Here is a 15,140-nt window from a genome sequence, read left to right on the forward strand (position 1 = left end):
GCATTGTGTGAAAGCAGGTGCCCGTTATAGATGTAACCTGATCTTTTATTGAAAGTGTAGAGTCGAGGCCGACTCCTAGGTTTTTTACAGTTTGTTTGGGAATAGGAACAGTGCCTAATTCGGGCGGCCACCAGTCAGGATCCCAGACCAGTTGTGCCTTACCAAAGAGCAGTAACTCAATTTTATCTGTGTTCAACTGGAGATAATTTGCAGTTATCTGGACAGACAGTGCTTTCATCCCTGCAGAGAAATGCTCTTTTGCCTTGGTCAATTTGTCATCAAAAGTGATCATTAATTGTGTGTCAACCGCATAGGAGAATACTTCAAACCCAAAAGCTTTGATGATTTTAGCCAAAAGGGCAACATAGATGTTAAAGAGTGTAGGGCTTAGACAGGACCACTGAGGAACACCCTTGTCTAGCATTATGGTGCAGGATCTGAATGTGCCCAGCAGGACAATTAGGGATCTGCTAGACAGAAAGTCCTCAAAACATTTTAATACCAAGTCTTGAATGCCAATGTCTTGGAGCCTTTGTAGCAGTATAGTTTGTGACACAGTGTTGAACACTGCAGATAGATCTAATAGCATAGGCACAGAAAGCAGATTGGCATCAAGCGTATATCTTAGTCCATGGCTGCAATCAACGCTGTCTCTGTGCTATGAAAAGGCGTAAACCGAGATTGTGATGGGTCCAAGATCTTATTAGCTTCAATGTATTCCATAAGTTGCTGCATGACTAGGACCTCCAACAGCTTGCTTAATAAGGGAAGCAGTGAGATTGGTCAGTAGTTAAATTCAGCAGGGACAGGTTGGGCTTTTTAAGGATCAGAGAACCTGTGCTATTTTCCAGGTCCAAGGTAGACACCCTGAGTTAACCGATAAGTTGAAGAGGGAGTCTATGTCCCGGTCTGGACATAGGCTCTACCATCCTCACCCTAACATTCCTCCCAAGTCCACTAGCTCCAAGGCACCCCTCCTCGTAATCAAAACTACCATTCAAATCATTCCGACTGCCGCTTAAGTCATCTTCCAATCTGGCCCATCCAACCAACTTTACATTAACAGCAGAGTTATAAGTATGTTGGGCTGGTCACATAAAAGAGGGAGACATTTTTAAAAATGCCCTGCTGGGCATGGCCACTGGCACAGACTTCATCACTCAGAAAAATGAAAGGTGTGAAAGAACAGGGAATGTACTTGCTTTGTCCATTATTGTACCATTCTACACAACTTAAAGTGCCAAAAATCCTATATCCCGTTTCCCAAAACATACAAGAGCCAGTAGAGGACAGTGCCACAACACTCATCGATTGTGACTGTTTTTTTGCATATCCTCTGGCAGCCTCTACCAGTCCTCGCACCAGGTTTCCAGGGGTTCCTCTGTGGTGTCGACTTCCCTGGGTTCTCTCCCATCTCTTCCGTGATGCCGCACCTAGTCTCCTGGCTCCCTGGCCCTTTTCACTGTCAGCGATATCCTAGATTGATCTTTCGACATCCTTCATTTCCTTAGGGTAGTTTCCGGGTTTCTGCACGCTGTCTTCTGGGTCTATCTCTCTTTTCTGCCCCATTACTCTGCCCCTCTTCACCTGAAATGAGAAGTCAGTTCTCACTGGTCGCAACATTTTTAGGATTCAACTCCTCCTCTTCTCTAATGTCCTTCCTTTGTTTTTCTTGTAGGTTCCGATGGCGCTTCGGGAGAAGCAAGGCAGGATCTATGGCGATTCTCATTGTGGTGTCGTCACCGGCGCTGGATTGCACCACTACAGGAGTACGGAAGTGGTGAGTGACATATCACCCCTACCATCGGGGTAGGATGGACTGCACGGTGACGAGGAGTGGGAGGGGATAAATAGGGAGGAGAAAGGGCGCAAAGGGAAGTGCGAGTGTGGGAGCTAATAAAGAAAGTACCTGCCCAACTACGGTGTTCCGGTGTATTTATTCAGGGCCCTCCCGGGACCTGACAATTGGCGACAAGAGTGGGCCTACCACCGATGGTAGTGACACCACCCGCGACCAAGGAGCACCAGACTGAGAGCCTCAATACATGGCAGAAGAGAGAACGCAAGCCGGCGTGCCCCTAGGAGCTTCGTTTACCTGAAAGCGGAACCCGACTGCCTGTCCTGGACGGCGGCGAATTCCCCACAGCAAGCGTCGCCAGAAGTGCTGTGCCGACCGGACACAGCACCGAGTGGCTGCAAACCCCGAGACCAAGTTCGGCCTCTCCAGCGACTCGAGGAGAAAGGCAGCCGGCGTGCTGCCGCGACCAAGGTACCTGCCCCCCTCCCTGCGGAAACACGCTCTCCTCAGCGCGAGTGCGGCCAGCGCCCCAACGACTCGCGCTGCCCAAGCGCGAGCGCTACAGGCACTAGGAAGGTGCCCCACCTCCAGCGACGCGGGAAGAATGGCAGCCGGCGTGCTGTCACGATCAAGGCAACCACCCCCCCTACCTGCAGGGACACGCGCTACCCAGCGCGAGTGCAGCCAGCGCTTCACAGACACGCGCTGCTCAAGCGCGAGCGCTGTAAGCACCAGGAAAGTGCCCCACCCCTCCCAGAGGCTACCCAGTTAGAGGCACACACCCACTGGGCTTCCCCAGGCGCTGCCCCGCTGGTGAAAAGAAACGGGGAAATAAAAAGGAAAAAAAAAAAAAGACTGCAAACACCTAGCCCAGCTCCAGCAGCCTGCACTCAAAAGAAAAAAAATATATAAACAAAAAAAGGACACACCTGGCAAAATTTTTGGTCTGCCCCTCACAACAACAAAAAAAAAGGAGAAAAGAGAAGACCAAGAAACAACAGCAAGGCATAACAGGAAGGCGCACAAAATAAGCCACATCCCTGCAGGAGTCTTTCTTGTTGCCTCCCAGTCCAGATACAGGGCCCAAAATCAACGTGTCCCACATTCTCCCACCTCAACTTGACACTGTCCACGATGGCCGGCGTACCGCCATTGGAGCCCTTCACCATCACAAGTGCCCCCCCCCACCCAAGCGGCAAGGTGGAAAGTCTGGGTGGAACGTCTGGAGACGTATTTCGAAGTCCTAGACATCCAACCAGAACGGGGCAGACCTCTCCTCCTCCTCATCGGTGGAGCAGATATCCACAAAGTATTCAAGTCAGTCACGGAAGCGCGACCACGCACGTATGAAACACTAAAAGGGGCGATTACCGCACATTTTGAGCCATACGCCAACCCCGACTATGAAAGATTCCTATTACGTCAAGCCCATCAAATCACAGATGAGTCCATCGACGTTTTCTACGCCAGGCTAAAGGAACTAGTCAGCACCTGCACTCTGCCCGACGAAGAGGATGAAATCCAAGCACAATTCATACAAGGGTGCTCCTCGTCAAAACTCAGAGAAAGCATTCTCCAGCAACCCAACATGCTGATGAAAGACATCCTCACACTAGGGCGCTCCCAAGAATTGGCGCAGGTTCGAGCAGCCCACATGGAACAGGCACCTGCAAACCAGATAAAGGCAGAGGCAGCCAACGCAGTAACAACAAACACACCATGACAAAAAGGAGAACCCTATAAAGGAAGGCTACGGGGCAGACCATGCAAGTGGTGCGGCGGCCCAGCACCACATCCAACCACCTGCCCAGCGTGGGGCAAAATATGCAGCGCATGTGGTAAGCTCAACCATTTTGCCAAAGTCTGCAAATCAGCACCCGAAGCAAGCGAACAACCCCACAAGGAAGACCGTCAAGATGGTGGAAACCACGCTGGCACAAGACTCAGACTGCGACATGGACAATGACCAACACACAATCCATGTAATTCACGCCGTCGGAGGCCGACGCTTACCCATGTGCACAGTCATAGTCAAAGGCTCTCCAACACAGGCACTGGTGGACACAGGCGCGTCCATAAACTTAATGGCCATGGACATATATAACAACCTGTCACAACCGCTACCAGCACTCCGATCCACGAACATACAGATATTCGCGTTTGGAAACAGCCGACCACTAGACATAGCAGGGGTTTTCACGACCAACATCACCCATGACAACACGGAAACAGCCACAAAAGTATACGTCTCCAAAGATGGCACAGGATTCCTACTTGGCTGCTGAACTGCTCAAGACCTAAACCTAGTACATTTCGCTTTCGCCATGCATGTGAATACACTCCAAGACTTAATGCAAGAATTTAAGATGCTATTTGAGGGCATTGGATGCCTCGAAGGACCGCCACTACGACTACACATCGACAAATCAGTTGCCCCCACAGCGCTCAGACACCGTTGAGTGGCTTTTCATCTGCGCCCCAAAGATGAACAGGAACTACGACTTTTAGAACAAGCGGGAGTCATCGAAAAGGTATCGGGCCCAACACCGTGGGTCTCCCCCATTGTAGTCGCTCGGAAGCCCAAACAACCGGATGCCGTCAGAATCTGCGTCGACATGCGCATACCAAACCTGGCAATTAAAAGGGAACAACACTTAACTCCAATGATAGATGAAATCCTCAGTGAACTGTCAGGATCTTACTGGTTCTCCAAAATGGACCTCCGATCAGGATACCATCAAATCATGCTGCACCCAGAATCACGGCCCATTACCACCTTCTCCACCCACAATGGTCTCTGGAGATACAAGAGGCTAAACTTCAGCATCTCTAGTGCAGCAGAGGTCTTCCAGCATGTCATTAAAGAGGTCCTGCAAGGACTCCCGGGAGTCCTCAACGTGAGTGATGACATCTTAGTCCACGCACCTACCGTTGAAACACACCTGAAGAGGTTGCGAGCAGTGTTCGCCAGACTACAAAGCAGAGGACTGACACTACACAAGGACAAGTGTGAATTCCTGAAACAAGAAATTTGTTTCTTCGGATATCGCTTCTCTAAGAACGGAGTCGGACCAGATCCCCTGAAAGTCAGAGACATCCAAGAGGCACCAGCCCCCACCTCAGTTTCAGGGGTAAGGAGCTTCCTGGGCATGGTCACATACGGCATGGTCACGTACTGCAGTCGATTCATGCAAAACCTGGCGGACATTACGGGACCTCTGCGGCAACTCACACAAGCAAATCGCCAATGGCAATGGAGCGAAGAACAAGAGAACGCATTCCAAGCCACGAAAAGAGCACTTTCCGCAGAGACCACACTGGCGTTCTTTGACCCGCAATGCCAGTCACAGTTAGTCGTCGATGCCAGCCCCATAGGATTAGGAGCAGTGCTGGCACAAAAACAGGATTGCGGAGAATGGGCACCCATCGCTTTTGCCAGCCGCACACTCACACCAACGGAGCAGCGGTACTCGCAAATCGAACGAGAAGCCATCGCCATACACTGGGGATGCCGTCACTACCATCTTTACCTGTACGGAAAACCGTTCTCGGTGGTGACAGACCACAAACCTCTATTACCGCTGTTCAAAGGCTCATCCTCAAAACCACCACCGAGGATAGAGAAATGGATCCTGCAGCTCCAAGGGTACGAGTTCACACTGGAGTACCAACCGGGCACAAAGAACCCAGCTGACTTCCTGTCCCGACATGCCCGCACAGCCACACCACAGGAAGTGGAGGAAGCGCGGGAAACAGAAGAGTACGTCAGGATGATAGTAGAGCGCGCCAGACCCCTGCCCATACCACTCAGTGAAGTTGTCACAGCAACTGCCCAGGACGAATGTCTGCAGATAGCCATAGCAGCCACCAGGACAGGAAACTGGCAGTCCCTCCAACGCGCCGACACCTTCAGAACACAAGAAGCCCAAGCCTGACTGCATGCGCTGCTCAATGTACGGCAGGAACTCTCTGTGAGTGAAGAAGGCTGCCTGTTAGGTCTCCGTTTAGTTATTCCATCTAGTCTGATAACCAGAACAGTATCCCTAGCACATGGAGCACACCAGGGCACCGTAAAATCAAAAGCCCGCCTCAGGGACAAAGTGTGGTTCCCTCGTCTGGACAAGCTGGTGGAAGATACAGTCAAACGGTGCCTGGTATGTCAAGCCAGCGGTAACCCTGAACCCCCAGCGCTGATCCTCACAGAGGAAGGGCCTACAGCACCGTGGCAACGAGTCAGTGCAGACTTCGGGAGCCTCCCCGATGGCTCACATATGATCATAGTGATGGACGACTACTCGCGCTATCCGGAAGTCGAAATCGTACACTCCACATCTGCCCACACAGTCATCCCCAAGTTCGAAAAAATGATGGCCACCCACGGACTCTTCGGAGAGGTGCGCACAGATAATGGGCCCCCTTTCAACGGCCACGAATGGGCAGAGTTCTTAGTGTCAACAAACACCAAACATCGGCGCATCACAACGCGATGGCCACAAGCAAATGGTGGAGGTGGTGAGATTTGTAAAGACACTAAAAAAGGTCATTCGCATAGCGTTGGCAGAAGGCGAGAACCCGGAAAGAGCGATATATACCTTCTTAAGGGAATACAGAGTAACCCCACACGCCACCACAGGAGCCACCCCCAGCCAGCTCTGTTTCGGGAGAGCAGTGTCTGATGCCATTCCCCATCACCCATCGTGGGCAGCGAGGTTGCCGCCGCCAAACAAATCATCAGCAAGAAGAGCCAGCACCAACGCGCAGGCCTCCAAGAAACGGAGAGCCCGCGAAGTGACGATACGAATAGGGGACACCGTCCTGGTAAAAGACCGCCACCGAGGAGGGAAGTTCCGTCTCCTGTTCGAAGCACAACCCTGGACTGTGACTGCAGTAAAAGGCACCATGATAACAGCCCGACGAGGACTGCAGACGGTAACGCGCAACGCAGCATTATTCAAACACTTACCCCAAGCAACATCTGTTGAAAGAGACATGGATGGCACTGATGAATGGGCAGACCTGGATGCAGACACTGGAGGCCCAGAGTCCGCAAGCAGAGAAGCGGAAGATGACCCAGAATATAGTATAGCCCACCCAGCAGTGGAGCAAAGGCGGAGACAACTCACCGGAGAGACAACACCCAACGAGAGAGCAGAAGAGACCCACGTATCGGACCGGTCCGGGAGTGGGAGATACATGTTAAGACACAACCCAGGCCCATCCCGGCGATACGAGGACTATGCCTGTGATTGACTAATTCCAGGGCTCCCTCCGGAAGAGCAGAGAACAGTTCCACGGGAAAGAGCCACAAAGGCCAAGTAAACACGTTACCCGTTCTTTTGTTTGTTCATATTAAATCATTTCCTTCCCCATTGGGGAGGGATGTGGTGTCGTCACCGGCGCCGGACTGCACCACTACAGGAGTACGGAAGTGGTGAGTGACATATCACCCCTACCATTGGGGTAGGATGGACTGCATGGTGACGAGGAGTGGGAGAGGAGAAATAGAGAGGAGAAAGGGCGCAAAGGGAAGTGCGAGTGTGGGAGCTAATAAAGAAAGTACCTGCCCAACTACGGTGTTCCGGTGTATTTATTCAGGGCCCTCCCGGGACCTGCCACTCATCACTAAGGGGGGGAGCGGGATGAGTCTTTTCCACATATATGTATTCATTACAGACCTGAAGAAGAGGATTACTACCGCGAAACATGTGTTGGCTGCGGCTGTATTTGTGAAGGGTCATTTTTTAACTCGTATACATAATAAAGACGAACACAGGATTTTGCACTTGAGAACCAAAGAAATCCAGCTGCAATTCTTAAAGGATTGGGTACAGAACAGGATAGCTTAAGGCTATGGATTTTGTATATATTTTTTTCTTGTATATTTAAAAGAATGAAGGCTTGTATTAAGTATTGTTGTATTTTGAAAACTGGTGGCAAACTAATCATTCAGGGGAGGTAGACTGTAATGAGGGTGAAAGATCCCATCTACAGGCGTTATGCGCCTCCTTTACAGCCCGGGGATGGTGCGCTTGCTGGTCCGAAGCACATGGAACAGTAAATTGATCCATTTGGCAAAGGCACAAAGCACATTCGTGTTTGGAGTTTCAAATTCAACTCCATTTATCTCAGCGTTTGCACAGTACTAAAAAGCAAACAAAGGGACACAAGATTGTTACATTGAGGCGCACCTTAAAGTCGACTGTTTCTGGCCCAATTAACTTTGACGACTGTTCATCATTTGGTCAGTGAAACAGAAAACTGCACTGGCGTCGAGGTCGCTATTTATATGTGAAGTCATTTCCACTCCACAGCAGTAGCACTTCTCCCATCGTCTTTGTCCCAGCCGTTACTTTATGAGGGTTGGGGACATATCTATGGCTACCCCTTCTCCTAGTATTTCCGGGTCAGTTTGCCATGAGTAGGAAACACGAATGTTGCGTTGCAGTCAGCAATCATAGGTTTATTTTTCTATTCCTTTCCATCTGTATGCGGTGTACCAGTCCTGTAGTAACAGAGGTTTAGGGGACAGGGACTGCGGAATGGCGTCCCAGAGAGGCGGGTGCCTCATTTCATGTTGGTGAGGAGCCGGGTCGGATTAAGACGTAAATTTGGCCTGGGCACCCAAAATAAATTGGCTCACATTTGTGGATCTAACCCAGTGCATCTATTGGATTTTCTTTTTATGTCTCTCCAGCTATAAAGCCAACTTGTCATTCTCTATCTCCCTGCCTCGACCTTGCTCACATTCCCCTCTGACCATCTTACTCTGTCCTTTAATTATTCTCCATTCTGCTCCTCCCCATCTCTCACATTTTCTATCTCTTTTCATTGTCTCTAAACCCTTCTTATGTTTGATTTCCCTCACACAATCTCTTTCCCTCTCTTTCTTTCTACACTTCTATGTCTGCCCCATACACTTTCTCTCATTCTTTTTCTAACTCCAATGTCCTTATTCTCCATTCTTTCAATTTATATCTCCACTTTGAGTTGTACTTTATTTATTTTTTCTGTTTTTGCAGGTTCTCCCATTCTTATGCTGTGTTTATTGTGTCACTCATTTTCATCCACCTTTGAACTCCAGTGTGCCCTGTCCTACACCTATTGCTATATCCTGTTGTGCTCTGTTTATTGGCAGTCAGTAGCTACCTGTTTCAGTAAATCTCGGCATGTTCAGACGACCAACATTCCCCATAGAAATTAAATGAATTTTGGTCCTTGAGAGAGTTTGAGTTCGGCAGACTTCCAAAGGTGAGCGGGACGTAGAGGGATCTTGCACAGGCTGACAGTGGACAATCCAAGAGACTATTTCTGGAAGAAGTGTTAAAACCATAGGAGACTCCATGGTGGTGTTTCTTTTACCATACTATACATTTTTTAAGGAAACTCCATTGGCGGGTACTGCTGTGGGTTCACATCTTTCGCTAGGTGACCATCAACTTCTGAATCAAACCATAGACTACTGAACCACCAGAGAACTAAGGAGTGTGCATGAGGCACTTATCCACCTGTTCCTTATTATCACTGCCAGGAAACATCTGATATCCTCTTCTCCATACATCCTTTGTTTCGGCATTCGGTGTTCAATCTTTTCCTCTCTTTACTATCTCTTTTTCTTTTCACTTTTGATTTCGATTCTTCAACTCTCTATGTATACTAATATATCATTTAGCCCTTCTCTCTGCTCAATGTTTCCTCTCCCTGGCTCTGTTTCTCTGCTCCTCTCTGTCTCTCATTTCCTTTTGTCTCTAGGTCAATGCATTTCCTTTTCTCTCTCCTCTCCGCTTTCACTCCAAGATGGAGGGTAATTGAGTTGTTCTTTTTACAGCAACACTGTCAAATAGGTGTTTTCTCTTTATGTGTTTCTATTCAGATTTTTTAATTGCAAAGTTATTTTAAAATCTTTGCAGTTCTTTGTATGTTTTCTTTCATTCCATTGCACAGTATCTGAACGAAATTCCCAATCGCAGTTCGAGGAAAGGTGCGTGTGACTTGTCTATCCCATCGTTGTGACCTGCTGTGGGGGACAAAAGACTCCTTCCCACACTGAAGACTTGTTACTTTGGTGCTCAAAAGATGCACCGCCCTCGAAGGCTTACAGTCACCTACTGAGCCCTGGGACAGAAGGGGGTGCAGCACATGATGTACATCCTCCTGCCACCCAATTGTCATCCTGCAAATAACAATTAACCGATCTAATATGTGGCTTGTTCAGAGTGCCTGAGGCTGCAGCAGTTGACTTGTTAAAAATATCAGCCCTGGTATGTGGAGCGGCTTTATCCACAGGCAGAAAAAACTGAAAAAGCTCTCCGCTGCCACTGGCCCATCGGGCACTGCCTGATTGCCGGCCCTGCCAATCTGACACTGGTGAAGAGGTGTCCTGCTGAAGCAGATGGTTCTCCAGGTTACTCACCTGCTGGTTGTACCAGCCTTGTGGTAATGGATAAGTGAGCGTACCCGGACTGGTAGTCCCTGGGTAAGTATACCCTGTAAGCCCACATGCTGACCCCTCCAAAAGGATGACAGGTGAGTATGACGACCATTTCTGGTGTTCCACCTAAGTATGGAACTGAAACTATCCCAGCGATTTATTAATGCATAATAAGGTGACCCTTTATCTGTTGTACACCAGTAAATTCTCACTTAAATGTAATCACATGACCTGGGCCGAAGTCAAAATGTTTAATGACCGGTGTTGTATGCTGATGTAGCTCGGAGGCTGTTTGAAACATTGTACAAACGTGCAGTATAAACAAGTATTTATCTACATGACTATGGAGCAGCCAGACTGAGACACACTTTTGATGGTTGGAATTCTTCACACTCCAAATTCCAAGATATCAGACTACACTGCCACCGTTGTAACTCGTTATACTACACAATTTTATGTCAGGACAGGAGGCTCCGCCTTCTCTTTCTTCACTTTTAATTATTTCAGCAGCCAATTAGAAGTACAATCCACACAAAAAATACAAATCCCATTGAGTAACTTATCATGTGACAACCATCGAGAATACACGGTATATAATACACACAACATAGTATCAACTCCTTTTTCTTTGCTGCTTCGCAGCCAGTTAATTACTAAATTGTTCCTTTGCAATTTTTGAATATCGTATTTCATGTTTATTACTTACACGATTACTGTAGATGCTCGCGCCCCACGCACCTTATCAGATAATCTGTTCACGTTGCACGAAGTGAGCTTTCTATTTCTGGTGTGTCTGTAGGCATTTTTCTTGCCTGGTCGCTGCGCCGCCTTTTTTTATTTCACCCTTTGTTGTGGAGTCGCGCGGCTTGTCAGCGTGATCCCTGCTTTGACGTCGTACACCTCTGGGAGCGTTTTATTCCTCTCGAGATTTCTATCATAGGCTCAGGGATTTAGCGCGCATGTGCTGTTTTGGCTGTAACTAGCAGTGAACACGCCGAGACACGTGTATTTCGATCTATTCCCTCTTTTGAGCATCTGCTCCCTGATCTGCACCCCAAAAGCATTAGCTGTGGGGTTGTAATAATTTTGAAACTAATAGGCTTTGCCTATTATCTGTAGGCAGAGCTCCCTCCACATCTAAAGTTCAGATTGTATGTACCCTGGCTTTTAGAATTTAATTGGTTTGCCTGCCCTACTGAAGTGATTACCTCCTCTGACCGCTCCTTTGGAGTTTATTGGACTGCATTTGGTCAGCATGTCTGCACATGATGAGGGGATGGGTGATGAATATTATTTGGATGGTCCTGGGGGATCTTTTGAACAGGACCTTGTCATTGCCATGGATGCTGGTGTTTGACACACAGTGAATCAAGCCTTGGCCCAAGCTATTTGGCCTATTAAACATCATCTAATCGGCTTGGACGAGCAGCAGGGTTAGATGCCCTCCTTGGTGAAAAAGGGTAGTGAGGACTCCTCCCTGTCTCACAGTTCCCAGGCCCCCAGGATTGATAGAAATCTCCATTCTGCTGATTTTGAGAGCCTTATTAGGTCTCTGGCCAAAGAGCATGACTACGATGCCTCCTCTTCCACCCCGAAGACCAAGGCACGAGAGGAATTGGATTCCACCTCATCGGCCCATACCTCTGACCAAGGGGATGATCCTCCCCGTAAGAAGAAAACGCATCACCCTAAAGAAGCCCTAAACCCTCCTAAGGTACTTACGTTTGAACCAGAAGACATAATCCACCCCAGATTTACCCTCTGGAGTCCTCCTGCCAAAGTGGCAGATTATCTAGAGTCCCATATTCACCATGGGTTTGAGAAAGAGGTTAGTTCTCGGCTAAGATACCAGTACCCCAGACCAGATTAGCCTTCTCAGGTGACTGAGACGCCAGAACTTGACCCTACCCTGGTCACTTATCTTAAAAAATTCTCAAAGGATCTCAAGAAGGGCATTGACTGCACATAGGGCGGATGCCAGGACAATCTCATGGATGTAGCTAGACCCTTAACAAAGATCCTGGAGTTAGGTTTTCAAGCTAAAGAATCGGGGAATTACATTGACCCAGTTGTCCTTGTGGGTTGGGCTCAGAGTGCCTGCTGTTTCTTAGGGAACGCTAATTGTGCGATTTCTAGTGAGCACCATCACTCCATATTGATAAAGATGGACCCCAAACTAGCAGATCTCACTTCATCTTAATCTGGACTCTTGGCCCAGGGTTTGCTCTTCGGTTCTCCTTTCTTCAAGGAGCTTTCAAAATTTGCGGCTACTTATGCCAATCTGGACAAGGCCTAGGGTTCTATTAAGAAGGTGCTGCATCCACTTTTCGAGGGGCTGGATGCTACAGAGGGCGAGCCTTTGGCCACAACTACAACCAAGGCCCTCAGCGAGGTTATAATCAACAGGGCAGAGGGCTTTTCCAGGACTCTAATTCTTCCTCATCCACCTTCTACCCTTCTGGTCCTGGAACAGGCTGCTCCAGACTCCGGAGAGGGAGGTCCAGGGATAACCAGGATCTGCAGGTGAGCCTAATTTCCAGTTCAGAAGTTATTTTGGGAGGCAGCACTGCATCTTTCCTACATGCTTGGCGCAAGATCACTCAAGATTCTTGGGTTCTAAAGACCATCCAGGGTTACAAACCGGAATTTTACAGTTCTCCCTCCCAATTGGTCCATCTGCATCTGATGTATTTTTCCCTTCGAGATCGCAATTTCACTTCCGCAGAGGTTTCCGAGCTCTAAGGTGAGGGTGCCATTGTCGTGAGTCACCCTCACCCGAAGGGTTTTCTCAGCCAGATCTTTTTGGTAGACAAGAAGGGCTAGGGTTATCGTCTTGTTCTGAACCTCAAAGAATTCAATGGATGGCTCATTTATCGCCACTTCAAAATGGAGGGCATTCACTTGTTAAGAGACATCCTTCAAGAACGGGACTGGAAGGTTCGTTTAGACTGAAAGGGTGCTTTCTTGACCACCCCGATTTTTCCTCCTCATCGTCGATTTCTCCAATTCTTTTGGGGCGGACAATGTTACGAGTACAAAGTCCTTCCCTTCAGGCTGTTGTTAGAACCTTAGTGCTTCACGAAGGTAATGTGGTAGAATATCTCTGAGCAAGGGGTATTCGTCAGATAATTTACCTAGATGACATCCTCATTATGGCTCAATGTCCCCATCTAGTCCTCACTCATCTTGATCCTGGATCCTTCAGGATCTGGGCTTCATTGTCAATGCTCAGTAGTCAGTCTTGTTACCGTCTCAACAAATGGATTTCCTGGGTTTTCGGGTTGACTCTTCCCTTGCTCAGTTGGTGCTTCCCCTTTTGAAGGTTCATCCATCAAGAGGGAATTGAGGTTACTGTTGTGCAGACAGACTGTATCATTGAGGGTGATTGCCCGCATGGTGGGCCTGCTATCTTCCTCGATTCAGGCAATTCACCTAGGTCCCCTTCACTACAGGGCCGTGCAGCTTTTGAAGATTTCCCATATTCAGAAGGGCCTGAGTTATGTGGATCAGATCCCCCTCTCGGAGGAGGCTCGGACAGAGATGCACTGGTGGCTGGATCATATGGAGGCCTGGAATAGCAGGGCGATCTTTGGGTCCACTCTGGAGATTATAATAAAGTCCAATGCCAGCCTTTGGGGATGGGGTGCTTGCTGTGGCCCAGTGTAAACAGGGGGTCGTTGGTTCAAGATGGAGTTGGACCTTCACATCACTTGTTTGGAGCTTTCTCCGATCAAAATGGATTGTCGTATTCTTCTTCAAATGGACAATATCTCAGCAATGAGATATGTCAACAAGTTGGGCGGAGATTGCCAAAGATTTTTGGCATTTTTGTCTTCAACATCAGATGTCGGTGGTGGCGGAACATCTGCTGGTGCAGAACAATTCGGTGTCAGATTAGCAATAGTACGATCTTCAGGACTACAGCAAATGGTGACTTCATCCAAAGGTTTTTCGAGTTCTCCAAGATCCTTGGGACCCTCTCTCAATAGATCTCTTTGTCTCCCGCCTCAATCGGCAACTGGAGAGGATTTTCAGTTAGAGACCAGATCCGGAGGCTCTGGATACTGATATGTTTCTGCAGGACTGGTCCCCGTGTCGGGGTTATGCCTTTGCCCCTTTTTTGATGATCCCCAGGGTTTTGGCTCAAGTACGTCATCAGCAGGCGGATCTCATTCTGGAGACTTCTCTTTGGAGGTGGCTCTGGAGTTGAGCTGTGCTCCTCCGGTGCTGACTCCGTTCAGGTGGAACCTCCTTCTAGATCTCATAGGCCTTCCCCATCCTCTGATCCTATCGGAGCAACTCTCGCTGGTGGTGTGGACACTTTCAGGGAAAGATGGAGCCCCCTGTTTTTTTGCAGGAGTCTGGCAATTTAATTTCAAAGGCCTGGTCATCCAGCACACATAAAAGATATGATCCAGCTTGGAAATGATGGTGTTCTTGGTACAGTGCACAAACGCAAATCCTTCTTCTGCGGATTGAAGTATGGTCTTGAATTTCTTGTCTTCCCTGGTGTCGTCTGGTTTGGCCTACAGGTCCGTCAATAGCTATCGATCAGCTATATCAGCGGGGCATTTACCAGTGGAAGGTAAACTGGTGGGGGAGTTACCCATTGTTTGTAAACTTCTGAAGGGCATTAGGTTGTCTAATCTCCCTCGTCCACGCTATTCTACCCTTTGGGATGCTAACGGTAGTTTTGAGATATCTGAAATTCTGGCCAGCTGACAGATTTCTTTCTAGAAAGCAGATTTCTGCTAAACTCACTATGCTTTTGTGTTTAATATCTTGCAAATGAGTCTCTGATGTAAGAGCCTTAGATTTGGCAGGTAGGGTTTTTTCCTCTGAAAGTGTGACTTTTTCCATTTCTCATCACACTAAATGCAACTCCAAATCAGAGTCTTACCCTTGTTTTGTTGA

Source organism: Pleurodeles waltl, chromosome 3_1, assembly GCF_031143425.1.
Source record: "Pleurodeles waltl isolate 20211129_DDA chromosome 3_1, aPleWal1.hap1.20221129, whole genome shotgun sequence".
Taxonomy (NCBI): domain Eukaryota; kingdom Metazoa; phylum Chordata; class Amphibia; order Caudata; family Salamandridae; genus Pleurodeles; species Pleurodeles waltl.